The sequence below is a fragment of the Nycticebus coucang genome, chromosome 6 (genome assembly GCF_027406575.1).
Source record: "Nycticebus coucang isolate mNycCou1 chromosome 6, mNycCou1.pri, whole genome shotgun sequence".
Taxonomy (NCBI): domain Eukaryota; kingdom Metazoa; phylum Chordata; class Mammalia; order Primates; family Lorisidae; genus Nycticebus; species Nycticebus coucang.
Genome location: NC_069785.1, coordinates 5,761,474 through 5,775,403, shown reverse-complemented (window position 1 = coordinate 5,775,403; position 13,930 = coordinate 5,761,474). Strand labels below are relative to the sequence as shown.

Here is a 13,930-nt window from a genome sequence, read left to right as displayed (position 1 = left end):
TGTAGAACGGTGTCAGTAAATAGAAGTTGTTATTGTTTGTGTACCAACCATGACCTGGAAGATAACTATCCTGCCAAACATTCAGGCATTTAGATTCCTCTTATCAAGGAAAAATAAAAAATTATCGCGTAACATTATTTGAACTCATGACCAGAGGACTTTAGAGGGAAAACGGGGAAGTCTGAAGTGTGTCACAGGCTTGCTGGGGGACTTTTTCTTTATTTGCCATCATCAAGCTCAGGACGGGGGTTTCCACACAGTGACCACTGCAGCAGCTGCATCTGCGTGAGGGCAGGTGTGGGGCCCATTTCTCCACCCTCACCCCCTTCTCAGGATTCGCTCTTCTCCCTTGCTATTGCTGCTTGATGTCAGATTAAGAAGACAAACAATTCTAAGACGTACCAAAGGGAGATCTTCGAGGAATTTGCTATATAATAATTTACCCCGAGTCAAATGACTAGTTTTAGTTGTTAAAGTGTGTGCGTGTGTGTGCCGAGAGACTGTGTTCTGGATCCATAATCCTGTCTGTCTTTTCCTCAGAGGAACAGATGCCAAAACCTTTGAATTAAACGTAGTAAACAAAATTGCTGCTTAATCAGCTCTAATTACCTAGTAACCCAAACACAAATGGTTCTTTTACTTTCAGCTACTCCAGTGATTTCCAGCAAATGAAGAGTCTGGAGTGTTCTGGCTGTCTGGAGAGCCCATAGCTGGAGTGCAGGTGAGTGCCCGCAGCCTGCCTCAGTCCTCTCTTGGCCTCCCCATTTGTAAAACTGAAGGTGACCATTTTTGAAAAAAATGTATGATCATGAGGTCTATTTGGATGTAGAGAGTGGGGGCGGAAGACACTGACTTTGCAGTCAGAAAGCCCCGAGTCTTGGTTATGCTGTGCAGCAGCCGTCATGCGAGCAGAGCACCCGTGATGTCTCCCTTTACTCATCTGTAACGCAGAGGTGCTTGGACCTACCTCATAGGGTCACTGTGAAGATGAAATAATGTTTTTGGAACATAAATGCTCAGTAATTATTAGCTATAATTTGTGAAGTACTATATACTTGTGGGGGGGAATATAATTCAAAATTTAAATTATTCAGTTGGCGGTGAGGGCTGTGAGAGTATTTTCAGTTTTAAGTAGGTTTTAGGTAGGCTTCCCAGGGCTCCCTCTCTCTTGATAATCTTACTCTGAAATACTGAGGCCATTATTAAAACATTAAGTCCTGAGCTATCCAAATGTCACTATTCTGAGATCCTCAACCATACTTATTTTCTTCAAAAATGTAAATTGAAAATTAATACTTTTTAGCTTCTTAGATATATGTGAATGAAACCTAGAAAAAGCATTTCGAAAGTGACTGAAACATACTGACTGAAAGACAGAGTTTCCTTGACTTGAAATGTTGCGTGTAGGGGCTAAGCCACATCAGAAGAAAGTCCACCCAGATAGGACATCTGAGGGCCAAGTGACAGAGGGACCATCAGGTGGAGAGCACAGCCCTGAGATCAGATCAGACAAGGCAGGAGTGAGCGGGGGAGGTGGGGGCAAAGACAGACTGCAGGAGAGGACAGGAGATGGATGGACCAGCTGGGTGTTGGTTCTCCAAAGTTCAAACTTCCATTCTTGAGGCTCCAGACGGGGCGGCTCTGGCCTGCACATCGTCTCCCATGCACTTTGGTTCTGCTGATGCCCCCCCCGTTCCTCCCCTTGGCTCACTGCTCTGTGTCTTACCTATTTTGAAAACTGGGGCACTGGGGCTGTTTCCCATAAGAGTCACAGGACAGTGAACACAGTCATCCCTCCGTATCTTCAGGGGACTGTCCCAGGAGCTCCCCCACCCCAACTCCCAGATACCAAAATCCAAGGATTTCAAGTCCCTGACATAAAACAGTGTAGTATTTGCAGATAACCCCTGCACACCCTGAACACTCTATATACCCTAAATCATCTCTAGATTACTAGTGATACCTGGTACAGGGTAAATACTATGTAAATAGTTACTATACTGTATTGCTTAGGAAATAACAATAAGAAAAAGTCTACACGTGTTCAGTATAGACACAATTTTTTTTACCAAATATTTTCCATCCCTGGTTGGTTGAATCCACGGATGTGGAACCAGAGACATGGAGGTCTGACTGCATTTGAGCTGAAAGACAGGCACGTGCCTACTTCCAAGGACACGACTAGATCCAGATGTGCCCCACAACCCCTGAATACTACCTTTTTTTTATTTTTTAAGACAGAGTCTTATTTTCTTGTCTCTGGTAAAGTGCTGTGGTGGCATAGCTCACAGCAACCTCCAACTCTTGGGCTCAAGTGATCCTCTTGCCTCAGCCTCCCAAGTATTTGGGGCTATAGGCACATACCACATTGCCCAGGTGTTTTTAAAGACAGAGTCTCACTCTTGCTCAGACTGGTCTTGAACTCCTGACCTCAGGCAATCCACCTGCCTTGGCCTCCCAGAGTGCTGGGATTACAAGCTTGAGCCACCATACCCAACCTCTGAATACTACTTTTGATATGGAGATCATGTGATGAATTACGTAAGTATTCTTTTTCCTTTAACAACTTGTGGTGTAAGTGATGTACCATCAAATTCATCCATCTAAAATGTACAATTTAAGGACTTTTGAGTACATTTTTAGAGTTGTAAAATTGTCACCACAATCCAGTTTGAGAACATTTCCAACATCTCCCAAATAACTCTCATGCCTGTTTTCAGTTAATCCCCATTCCTATCCCCAGCCAATAATATACTTCCTGTCTCTACAGATTTTCCATTTAAATAGAATCATACAAGGCCTTCTTCCCCTTAGCATAATGCTTTTGAATTTCATCTGTGTGGTAGCCTGCATCACATTAGAGGTTGGTTCCCTTTTATCGCTGAATGGTATTCCATGGTGCTGGCACTGACTGATAGATATTAACACTGTTTCCAATTGCTGTTCTGAATACTGCTGCTATGGACATTCACATCTCTGTCTTGGTTTGAAGATATGTTTTCATTTCTCTTGAGTAACTCCTAAGAGTAAAATTAGTGGATGATATCGTAGGTCTAACTTTTTAGGAAATTACCAAATTGTTTTCCAAAATAAATATTTCACATGGCAATGGTAGCGTGTGAGGGTTTCGGTTGCTCCACATTCTTGCCAACACTTGCTATTGTCTCTTTAATTATAGCCATTCAGTGGAATCATAAGCATTCCACAGGGATGACAGTCCACTTATCAATTTGAAATAGGCCCTTTGATGTCTGTACAAGCAGAAAGGGATGCTTAGTTGCCATTTCTGATCTTATTCAAATAAAGTAAAAATGAAAACGACCGCGTGGTGTGGGCAGGTGCTGACCGGCAGCCTTCTCCTTCCAGCCAACTCACCAGTTGCTTCTCCTATAAAACTCATCCCGTGCTCCAGCCAACTGAAGTATATCCCTTTAGGATGAGCCTGCTATGGCCCATGGTATTATTTAAAAGAAAACAAAAGATTTTCTCCTCAAAACGGTGAGATTGGGTGATACGTTTTACATACAGGAAAAAAAAAGAAAGCAAAGAATTCAACATTTGTTAACCACCCACACACTGGATATGAAATGAGCATTTCCATTTTTTTATATCATGAAACTCACAAGCCTTAAGGTAGTTTTATATACCATTTCACAGGTGAGCAGCGCAGGTTCAGAGAGATTAAGCAGGTTATATAAGGTTACACACAGAGAGTAAGCGAGGCTGGGATTCAAGCCCAGGTCATGGGTTCCAAGTCAGATTTTTTTCCACTGTGACCAGTGAGAACAAACAAGGAAAGGAGAAACATTTTAATGAACAGGGGAATAAAAGTGAATGTCAATTACTGAGGAAATGTAACAATGGCCAATTACTATCCCTAAATATGCAAGCTTACAGGGCTTCTGCTCATTTCCACACTTTGGTAGCCATACAGACAAGCAAAGGACAAACCAGACTCCAACTGGCAGCCGTAGGAAGACCGTGGGGGAATGGGATTCCTGCTCCCTTCAAAGGCCTTCTTGATTTTCTCCTAGCCGAGAAAACATCCTGCACCCTGAGCACCTGCCCGAATAGTGCAGAGAAAATCCAGAGACATTTCTCACCCAAGGAAAGAAGCTGAGAGGTTCCAGAATTAAACCGGTACATTTTTTGAGTAATAGTCCGGCTTCCCTGGGGTGAGATGAATCTTTACTGATGTCACTGCCACCCACTGCCAGCTGGCATCTCTGCATGGTGGCAGCCGGAGCAGTGTGTAGAAGGAATTCAGCACTCGGGAAGTTCCAGGGCACGGGGAGGAATTCTCTCCTTAGTCTCTGCCTTTAGAAACATCGGATTTCGGCCTCTCCATTTTTTTCTTTAAATGTTTACACTGTCATCAGGAAAGGAAAAAGTGACACTGTGGGGTGCCTTCTCCCAGTTTCATTACTTCACCTTCCTCCCAGCAGTGAGCCAGACGTTTGTGTTTACACTGAGAACAGGGTGAGGGGAGCTGGCATGGGCAGTGACAATATTGAGCAATTGGAGATCTGGACTTTTATCAGTTAAGTCTTCAAATTTTAGGGCTTCAAATTAAATCTGAATTCAGGCAGCAGCTCATTACTCAGCTCACCTCTTGCACATAATATCACTTACCTTCCAGTGGGAGGGAGAGGAAAACTAGCAGAAGCAACCAGAAGGTGTTTTGCCATAACCATTTCTTACTGCTGTGCCTAAGAAAAGCGGTTACGATACGAGCATGGCTCACTATTCTTCCCAAACTATGTTCTAAGAGATATTACTAGGTGACCTGGTGGGGGAGGACCCCAACTCCATAATCAAGTCAGTTTAAGAAACACTGAGTACAATTTTTTTGTGGAGCACTGGACTCTTTAATACATGTGAACTCGGGCCTCCAAAGGGAAAAGCTGTGTGGTGCACCACTCGAGTTGCTCAGGAGGAAAATCTTATAAGCACAGAAACGTCTTGTAAAACATTTTGGCGTAGTAACTTTGACACAGAAAATGCACAGTTCCTTTGGGAGTGTGGTTTCCTGTCTGCATGAAGTTCTCTCGCCCGGGGAGCCCTTTCTACTTCATGCCCATCCTGTCTGTTTAAACTCTCCAGAAGGAATTCAGTCTGATAAACCCATAGCACATAGAGATTTATTGAACAAAGAATGATGTCTGTGACGCCCTCTAAGTCTGAGTTGTTTTCTAGAAGCCTAGAGGGCCAGCTGATTGAGCACTGGTAAATAGTAGTTTCAGGTGAAAGGGGGATTTTTTTCATTAGAAAGCAGAATTAACTTGCATAATAACTAATGCAATGCATAGAACTTGTTTGCTCTTGGATTCTAGCAGACCAACCGCAGAATGATGTTTGGGGGACATGGAAAGTTTGAATGCTGAGAAATTTTTTGGTTAGAAGTGATAATGGTATCGCATTATACAACAAGATGTCATTTTTTAAGGGATGCATGTTCAAGCATTTAGTATGTCATAAAGTCCAGGCTTTGTTCTAAAATCCCTCTAAAATAGCTGTAGCAAATAAGGCCAATGTTAATAACTGTCGAGTCTAAGTAAAGAGATATATAAGGATTTTTCCATAGGTTTGAATTATTTTCATTATGAGAAGTTTTTTAAATGCACATTTTTTTCAGCCCCATATCGAACTCTGTGGACACCAAGTCTGCTATTGTTCATTTCTTCCTCTTTCTCGCTTCTTTTTAAATTGTACTGTCAGAGTTTTTTAGTTGGAAAAGCTGAGGTGCTGGCTCTCTGGCCCAGTTATTTACAGCCCAGCTCTCGGTTTCGTAGGAGCCCACAAAGCAGCAATGTAGGTGAGTGAGCTAGCTTTAACACAGCACAGATTTGCAGGGTAAGGTTGCAGATGCTAACTTAAAAGATCAACCACCTCATTAAATAAGTGAGTTTAACGTTGCTGGTTATTACTGACTCATTTTGATGAGTTTGTAATACAAACATAGCTGCACATCTTTGAATTAAAAATGAGAAGGTGAATAATTATTAGCCCTAATTTAGAATAACCATAAAATTATAATTAAAGATTGTAATGTTATATTTTATAAATATAAATATTTTATTTTATTTTATTATTATTATTTTTTTTTGTAGAGAGAGAGTCTCACTTTATGGCCCTTGGTAGAGTGCCATGGCATCACACAGCTCACAGCAACCTCCTAAATATAAATATTTTAAAGCAAGCAATACAAATAATAACTGTAATCAATTTCTAACATATATACCTAAAAAGATGTTCCCTAGACAGAATGGAACTATGTACGATTAGTAATAAAGTTATGTGTTACACTTCACCTACTAAATGACCATGAACTTTCAGAAGTGGCATTTTAATGTATCTTTTAAAGCATACAGTGATAAACACAGACATTCAGTGTGTGCAGAATTCATGCTATTAATTCGTATCATCTGTACTTTTAAATCTGTACCATCAAACGTCTGAAATGTTAAGGTGCACAGAATGGGCCCGCGCACCATGCCTACGGTTCTGTGGTCTGCAGAAAGTGGATCGCAGACATGATCATCGTGTCCTAAGACGTAACATCCATTAACACACTAGGAAAAAAATTTTTGTCCTTGGGGCCCTGGTGTTTTATTATGAAAATAGAATAAGAACTTCAAAACCAAAATGATCCTTTCTAATTTAATGAAAATTTTGTTATTTTTTATTGTTTCTATGTGTGAGTTATATGCAACCATGCGACCCTAGACTGTTTTTACACTGCATGCCATGTGAGTTGTACGTAACTCATGACACACTTATTGAATTTGTTTCTGAGAATTGAGTCTTTGGTCATTTCATGTATATTTAGTTATATCTATAGTGGACCTTGGGTCATCCCGGATGATGACCTCTGGATCATACCCCCTAAACGTGTATAACAATGCCATGCCCTCAACATACTATTGAATTGATTTCATTTCATTCAAAGAGCTGCTCACTAAACATTCAAGGGAAAACGCAGAATCAGAAGTTACAGTAATTGGGAAACAGTGTAGCAGGTATGGAGCATGTGGGTGTGCTGGCTGGAACAGGATGATAGGAGGTGGGAGAGATGAGCCAATTGACAACAAAAACAATGGGCAGTTTCTCAGCTATATGAGGCACAGGGTTCAAAACTAGTGTGAGTTAAATACAACTCACACAGCAGTTAATGTGTTAAATAGAGGTTTGTGAGATGTTTGGGTTTTCTACATTGAAATGAATATATAACTACATTGAATTTATAACTACATTTTCATACATGGAAATGAATATATTGCTACTTTTTAAAAATGTGTGTCTTATCATCTAAAATCATGTGGCATACCACAAGCAGCACTTTCACTACACCTTGGGAGACATTAACCTAATTTAAGAGAGGCAAGAATATATCAGATCCTTTGCTAATAGGGGGAAAAAGGAAAAAAAGATTCCTCTAGGGAAAGAATTTTGCCATAATTATATTTACATGACCTGTACCCAGCACAGTGTCTAAGACACAATAGGCATGCAATATATGTCTGCCTGAATAAATGAATGAATGCTTATCATATCTCTGAATTATCTCTATCCCCTATTCCCAAAACCAATTATTTGTCAAGGTGAAGGCTTTGATGAAAGCTCTTAGTCCTTGAAAATTGAATTGCTGAGCCTGGTCCTTTTGTAGGAAACGTAAAACTATGAAATCCAAGTACTCTTGGGACATTCAGACACATTTTCATTTACCAAAATCCATTAAAAGGGCAAAAAAAGGTAGCTAAATTTACTGAGCTACATGGATATTAGCTTTGACATTTTAAAAAATACTAGAAAGGGAAATAAAAAATTCTCTCTCACAAATTTGGAGATAGCTGAGTTAGCATAACTGAAAGAATGCAGTCAGAACGACCAGTTTTTAATCCTGGCTGTGCCACTAGTTAGTGGTATGTAACCTGGTAAAGTCACTTAATTGCTCTAAGCTTCAGGGGGTTTTTTTGTTTGTTTGTTTTGTTTTGTTTTTTACCTATAAAAAGAAAATGTGATATTAAATTATCCATAAATTTCCTTCCAGCTCTGAAATAGTCTATTTTGTGATGTAAATATAAGTCATTACACCAAAATCTTTAAAAAACGGATTTTACTCTGTAATTAATTGCTTCCATTTAGTATGGAAATGAAGGATGTTAAATATGTCTTTCTTTTATTTTAGGAACACACTGTTGCTGTGTGTGTGTGTTTGCGAGAGTAACAGGAGTGACTCCACTGGCTAGAAATAGTTGTGGGCCAGTGGAGGGGTGCGTGGGCCTGACCTAAAGCCAAGGGCATGTTATCAGCACAGATACAGTTAGCAACATTTTACCCATCATACAGACTTGCAATGCAGAGTATCTAAAACAAACTCAGGAAACAGAGATCCGGGAAGCTGCCTCCACCCCGCTGATTAGCATAACAAGTCACACAACCAAAGGGATTTCATTCTCAAGTAGCAATTAGAAATACAGGGGACAATCTCTGAAAATACAGATTAAATTCTCAAGACTAGTTGGTGTCTTTACATTTTCATGACTGCAATCCATAATTCCAACTAAAACAGTTTTTTTTCAAATCCATTCCAATTTAACTCCTCTTTTCTCAAATCCCCCAAGAGGTTTTAATGGATGGCTTTTCTTAAAACTCAAGGATATTTATTAGTGAGTTCTCCAAGACACTGAGAGTAACAGGGAAAACTTTGATTTAAGAAATAAAAAATTTGCCACATTCTTTCCATGGGTAAAGACCTGAGTGAGACAGGGTGACGCGGTGCTGAGCCCTGGTGTCAGCGGGAATCGAGACAGGGTGACACAGTGCTCAGCCAGGTGTCAGGGGAACCAAGTGCCACTGGGAACCGAGACAGGGTGACGCGGCGCTCAGCCCGGGTGTCAGGGGAACCGAGACAGGGTGACGCGGCGCTCAGCCCGGGTGTCAGGGGAACCGAGACAGGGTGACGCGGCGCTCAGCCCGGGTGTCAGGGGAACCGAGACAGGGTGACACGGTGCTGAGCCCGGGTGTCAGGGGAACCGAGACGGGGTGACACGGTGCTGAGCCCAGCTGTCAGGGGAACCGAGACGGGGTGACGCGGTCCTCATCCAGGGTGACAGGGGAACCGAGACAGGGTGATGCGGTGCTCAGCCCGGCTGTCAGGGGAACCGAGACCGGGTGACGCGTGCTCAGCCCGGGTGTCAGGGGAACTGAGACAGGGTGACGCGGTGTTGAGCCCGGGTGTCAGGGGAACCGAGACAGGGTGACGCGGTGTTGAGCCCGGGTGTCAGGGGAACCGAGACAGGGTGACGCGGTGCTGAGCCCGGGTGTCAGGGGAACCGAGACAGGGTGACGCGGTGCTGAGCCCGGGTGTCAGGGGAACCGAGACAGGGTGACACGGTGCTGAGCCCGGGTGTCAGGGGAACCGAGACGGGGTGACACGGTGCTGAGCCCAGCTGTCAGGGGAACCGAGACGGGGTGACGCGGTCCTCATCCAGGGTGACAGGGGAACCGAGACAGGGTGATGCGGTGCTCAGCCCGGCTGTCAGGGGAACCGAGACCGGGTGACGCGTGCTCAGCCCGGGTGTCAGGGGAACTGAGACAGGGTGACGCGGTGTTGAGCCCGGGTGTCAGGGGAACTGAGACAGGGTGACGCGGTGCTGAGCCCGGGTGTCAGGGGAACCGAGACAGGGTGACGCGGTGCTGAGCCCGGGTGTCAGGGGAACCGAGACAGGGTGACGCGGTGCTGAGCCCGGGTGTCAGGGGAACCGAGACAGGGTGACGCGGTGCTGAGCCCGGGTGTCAGGGGAACCGAGACGGGGTGACGCGGTCCTCATCCAGGGTGACAGGGGAACCGAGACAGGGTGATGCGGTGTTGAGCCCGAGTGTCAGGGGAACCGAGACGGGGTGACAGGGGAACCGAGACAGGGTGACACGGTGTTGAGCCCGGGTGTCAGGGGAACCGAGACAGGGTGACGCAGTGCTCAGCCCGGGTGTCAGGGGAACCGAGACGGGGTGACGCGGTCCTCATCCAGGGTGACAGGGGAACCGAGACAGGGTGACGCGGTGTTGAGCCCGGGTGTCAGGGGAACCGAGACAGGGTGACGCGGTGCTGAGCCCGGGTGTCAGGGGAACCGAGACAGGGTGACGCGGTGCTGAGCCCGGGTGTCAGGGGAACCGAGACAGGGTGACGTGGTGCTGAGCCCGGGTGTCAGCGGGAACCGAGACAGGGTGATGCGGTGCTGAGCCCGGGTGTCAGGGGAACCGAGACAGGGTGACGCGGTGTTGAGCCCGGGTGTCAGGGGAACCGAGACGGGGTGACAGGGGAACCGAGACAGGGTGACACGGTGTTGAGCCCGGGTGACAGGGGAACCGAGACAGGGTGACGCGAGGTTGAGCCCGGGTGTCAGGGGAACCGAGACGGGGTGACAGGGGAACCGAGACAGGGTGACGCGGTGTTGAGCCCGGGTGTCAGGGGAACCGAGACAGGGTGACGCGGCGCTCAGCCCGGGTGTCAGAGGAACCGAGACAGGGTGACGTGGGAACGGAGCTTTGTTCCCGCCTCTGCTCCCAGGCCGGGACCTCCAGAGGTGTGTGGTTCCGCCTCCTTTGCATTCCTCCCGGAGACTCGCTCCGCAGGGTCCCTGCGCTGGGAGCCACCGCTGACACCCGAGACTCTTGTCACAGGTGGATCTGGCAATCATAAGGATGAGCAGCAAAGGCCTTTCCAGGGATGACCAGTCTGTGCCCCAGTTGTGACTAGTGTCCAGCTTTCTCTTACACCGTGTGGCTCAGATGAAATACGGAAACGTGAAGGACAGCGGACAGACAGCTGCGGGGCGGCAGACACCTGTCAGAGAGCACAGTCGTTTGTCCTCGAGTCTGATGCGAGGACGCCGCAGTGTCAGCCGCTGGAGGGGAAGGGGCGTTATGCGGCGCTGCTTCACCGGCTTCTTCTTGCCAAATGACCTCACATTATTCTTTATAATTTTTTTTTTTTTTTTTTTGAGAAAGAGCCTCAAGCTGTGGCCCTGGGTAGAGTGCTGTGGCATTACAGCTCACAGCAACTTCCAACTCCTGGGCTCAAGCGATTCTCCTGCCTCCGCCACCCAAGTAGCTGGGACTACAGGCGCCCAGCACGATGCCCGGCTATTTTTTTGGTTGCAGCCGTCATTGTTGTTTGGGGGGCCCGGGCTGGATTCGAACCCGCCAGCTCAGGTGTATGTGGCTGGTGCCTTACCCACTTGAGCCACAGGCGCCGAGCCTATTCTTTATAATTATTTTTAAACAGTCCTACCTACTGGAAATGGGCTGAGAACTTTGTACCAGCCCTTCCTGTTCTGTATACATCCCTGGGTTGAATCACTTTGATCCAACCTGCTTGGGTGCTTCTCCCAGCTTTCTGATAGATAGCTTGCTGCAAATTAGACATTCTCTGCTGAGAAAGTGAACATTCCATGTCAGGTTTTCTTTTTTTAAAACTGAAAGAAGTGTTTCTATTTTGTATAGGACTTTTTCCTTTTCCTCTTTTTTTTTAAAAAATGATTCATAAACTCCAATACTAACGAGCTATTTAACTTTCAGAAACTTGTCTGTATCCTGATTTCCCCATTTACAAAATAGGAATTATAATGGTTCCTATCTCATAGAGTTGCTGTTATAATTAAATGAGATAATAAACTTAAATTTGGCCTAGCATCTAAAACACATAGTAAATAATAATGATCATCTGTCATTATTTTAAATGCATTGACTTTCTGGAAACCACCCTCTTGAATTCACCTTTTATAGAACAAAATGGTATGTATCCATGTAGCCCTCATATTTATCTATGACGTGTGACCTTCCAAAGTTCTGAGTGGTCAGTGCAGTGGGCATGAAACATATGCCTATGTATGGGAAACTAACTATATGGATGTCCACCAGGCAGCTTTCAAAGAGCAAAGCTCTGAAATGGGGAGCAGCAGAAACTGTGATGCTCATATGTCCTGTTTAGTTCATACTCTATTTTCTCCAAGCTGCCCTTTAGCATATTTATGAAAATGTTAATTAAGACTGTGATTCATTTACACACTATTAGATTGATGTACATATTTCCGGGGGACTAGATGTAATTACGTTATTCACTAAGACCAGTAGGTCCCATTGCTTTATCTTTAGCTGAATGATTTTTCATTGACCAAATTAATAATTACAGTTTTAGTTATTCCATTCACATACAGGAAATTAAAAATAGGCAAATTTTCCCAAATATGAATTGGATGTGCTGACATAAAAGGACCTTATTTTGATAGAAAGGTTACTAATCACACTTTAACACACCCCCACATTTCTATTCATTGGAAGGGTGTGGTAGACTTATAGTAGCCAAAGTATGTGTGGGCTTTAACCATTTCAAAAGCATTTTAAATCTAGCTTCTTCATTTAAAACTTGCTTTAGCATAAGCATAAATAGCGCAGCTACCCATATGGTCATGAATGGGTATCAGAATCATTAGACTCTTGCTGTTGTCTTAATTCAAGATTCCTAGTCCTGTTATCAATTCTTAAATGGTTCTGCCATGTTCGGAAACCATTGTCTAAAAGAAATCAGCTAATAAGCCTTAGTGGAAATCAGGCAATATTTGAAAAAGGTGTTAGTGCTTAATCTACTTTTTTATAGCTATTCTTCGGTTTTCCTTTCATGAGAATTTGAATATATTTGAATCCATACTTACACAGTCTTCATTATAAGTGCCGGTGATATGACGAACAGTGAAGGTACAGAGATAAGGAAATGGCTTAAATCAATACGCGATCAATATGATTCACACTACAATTTTTGACAGCCCTAGTGATCATTTCAAAGTTTACTTCTACATAATTGGCAATAGCTATTTGTTTAAAAGGTACATAGTTTAATCTATCAAATATATATCTACAACTCCACTTAAAAATGAAATTTAGCAAATTATTTAAGTAATTATAATTATCATCCATTATAAGAGCTAAAATCCATTCATGCCTGGTTCAATTTTGGAGTTTATACTTTCTTAACATAACTCTTCTTTGAGGTTATTTTTTATTCAATAGGTTGATTCTTAACTGCCACAAGAAAAGTTTGTGTTTCCAACTTTTTTATTATGAATTTTTGTAGAGACAGGGTCTTGTTATGTTGCCCAGGCTGATCTCATGCTCCTAGCCTCAAGACATCCTCTCACCTCAGCCTACCAAATTGCCGGGATGACAGGCAGGAACCATTACACCTGGCATTTCCAACTTTTTTCTTCTCTTCTATCACTTGATTGGGAATGATTCATCTTGTCCTCCCTCTGTTGACAAAGAAATGTTCTAACCACATTAGAAATTTTACAGTCAGGAGCAGAAATTATAAAGAGATTATCCTATTTACTTTTCCCCTCAAAATCTCCAAAAACTAAAAAAGATGTTGATACAGAAAGACATAAAATGTGTATTGAGTGTCTTTATGCTGAAGAAAGATCCAAATAAAGTTAGGGGAAGGGTAGAGGTAGAAACTGACCCCAAATGCCTCACTCAGGAGATCCCGAAGACATGTTCCCTCTCCTCCAGCAACCCTTCAATGAAGCCCTGGTGGGGCTCAGTCAACATCCCCAGCTGGAACCACCCTCACAGACAGAGCACCAGAATGTTCAAGTTCACCCTTTAGATGAAGTGGTTTTCAAGCAGGGCAATAATCCTTCACCTGAGGTGCTGACCCTGTATCACAGTGGGGTTATACCCATAGCAGCATCCTTAGCCGCAGCCCACTAGAAGCCAGAAGCACTGTCCATCTTCACCTCACCCCTCAACAAGTCATGACAACCAAAGACGACTCCATACATTGCCAAATGTTCTCTTGGGGACAAAATGGGTCTCTGCTTGAGGACCATGAGAGGCGGCAAACTATGCCTTTGAAGAGTCCCTTGTCTCATAA

The 13,930-nt window shown here is 44.0% G+C and overlaps 1 protein-coding gene across 1 annotated transcript in view; it reads left to right on the top strand.

Annotated features, from left to right (window-relative positions):
* The first annotated feature begins 684 nt into the window (after positions 1–684).
* The window catches only part of FRMD6 (FERM domain containing 6), a 106,790-nt gene continuing 93,544 nt past the window's right edge, over positions 685–13,930 (top strand). The window contains exon 1 of the mRNA XM_053593580.1: positions 685–721. The gene's annotated coding sequence lies outside the window, so the exon portion shown is untranslated. The remainder of the gene's footprint in view (positions 722–13,930) is intronic.